The following is a 1,957-nucleotide window of genomic DNA, read 5'->3' as shown; positions in this document are numbered from 1 at the left end:
TCCTGTCTCTGAGAGTTTTGTTTCTGTCTGCACTAGGGCTGCTTTGAAGATGTTCACTGGACTTTGCATTCATACTTGATGGGGCCTTAAATTTTAACTTCAGTTTTAGGTTGTTGGACCTTACTGATTCAGGGCAGAGAGGAGTTGGCTGAGTGTCTGTAACTACATGCAGCCAACACTGACCAAAATGGAAAAAAAAAAGAAACACTCAAAAGACTGAGTTTGACTGTGCTCTCACGTACGTTGTTTCTTGTGAGTCCCCATACTGCCAGTCTCCCACACCTGCCTGCCCACCAGTGCTTTTCAGATTTTCTTTTAGCAGCAAGCCTTTCCTTCCAAGGGAATGAGCGACTGTTGAAAGATTTAACGTGTCTGTTACCGGGAGTGTCAGTCACGTCACTTAAGTAATCTGGTGGGGACAGTGAGGCTGGTAATCAGCTACAAAAGGCAGCTTTAACTCGGGCCCTCCACTGGGCTACCCTCGTCAGCATCAGACTGTCTCACCTCTCACGTGGAGTTTGAATTCTGTTGGTAGGATCACAGAGGTGCCTCACAGAATTCTGCAGATCCCAGTTTGAAAATCGTGCTCCTGAGGGTTTCTCCCTCTGCACTGTTCAGCCTGGAGCGTGACCTCGGATGGTTCCTACCTGCTGTAGAGCATCCCTGAAGACTGCACACATGGGGAGCACACAAACTTGTACACTTACTCGGAGGGGGACCACACTAATCTGGCTAGCCGTGCCTTCCAGACAGAACTGCTCGACAACGTTACCCCTATGTTCTAACTCTACAGATACCTACCTTCGTGCCAACTAAAGATTGCTAAGGAGACCATAATTTATCCAGTGCCAAGTGCTGTGCACAGCAGGGTGCTATCTTTCCTTCCATTCATGGTCCACCTGGTGTGCGGACCAGCCCAAAGGGAACCTCTGGACTGGTTAGGGCCATCTCCAAGTGATGCCATGACATCAGGTACAGAACAGGTCCAGGCTCAGGTGAAGCTAGGACTTGCCTAGAAGAGACACTAAAAAGATATATCCCGCTTTTGAGGATCTGCTCTATAGCCAGAAGGATTCGGTGAGAGGATGTTGAAAGCCCTTGTTAAAACATGCTTTAGGAATCCAGAGAGTTAGCATGAATAACAAACGCTGTGGGTCTTCCCTAAAAGATATGGGGGAAGGGCAGCCAGATGGGGCAGCCAGTTTTAAAGGCACCTGTCTCCAGGCCTGAGGAGTTCAATTCCCAGAACACACATGGTGGAAGGAGAGCCGACTCCTGCAGGTTTTCCTCTTATCAGACCTGCCATGACACGCACAGGCAGCCACACATACAAAACAAAACACAACGTTTTTTTTTTTTTTTTTTTTTAAGCTTCTGGGGGCAGGAGCTAGAGAGATGACGCCAAGGTTAGAACTTGTTCCCCTTGCAGAGGACTCTAGCATCCGTGCCAGCGCGCACGTCGTTACGGCAGCTCACCAGAGATGACCACCCAGACACAGTTTATAGCCAACTGAAAGTCTTCATCCCAGCCCTCTGGAATAGCAGTCTGGGACAGGTATTTGGGGACCCGGGGATAGCCCTGAGTGTCCAGAGCACGGGCAGCTTGTGTTAATCCCACCAGTCGAGAAAAGGCCACTACTGCAATTTAAAGCCAAATTTGAAGCAAGTTTTAATTAAACCCTGGCTAGGTGGATGGGTTCTTGGCAGGTCTACAACCCAGGTTCCCACAAAATGGCCACAGGTCACATATTGCAGGGGCTTAAAAAAGCAAAACCCACAACTCACCCCAATCGGGCAAGCATTCATTCTGACGTATTTCCTGCCCACATAGCTCCCACCCTCATGTGATCCAGATGGGCCCGTGCAGATGGGTCAGACAAACACAGGACAAACAGGAACTTATGCTCCACTGTCTTAACTGCAAACAGAATCCTTAATCTGCAAGGAATAGTAACTG

At 48.9% G+C, this 1,957-nt stretch overlaps 1 protein-coding gene across 1 annotated transcript in view; it reads right to left on the bottom strand.

The window, feature by feature from the left end:
- Nucleotides 1-1,957, bottom strand: part of Cntrl (centriolin) — a 327,805-nt gene that overhangs the window by 112,436 nt on the left and 213,412 nt on the right. The window lies entirely within an intron of this gene.

The sequence above is a fragment of the Meriones unguiculatus genome, chromosome 8, assembly GCF_030254825.1.
Source record: "Meriones unguiculatus strain TT.TT164.6M chromosome 8, Bangor_MerUng_6.1, whole genome shotgun sequence".
Taxonomy (NCBI): Eukaryota; Metazoa; Chordata; class Mammalia; order Rodentia; family Muridae; genus Meriones; species Meriones unguiculatus.
The sequence above is the reverse complement of the archived record's forward strand: the minus strand, read 5'-3'. Positions and strand labels throughout refer to the sequence as shown.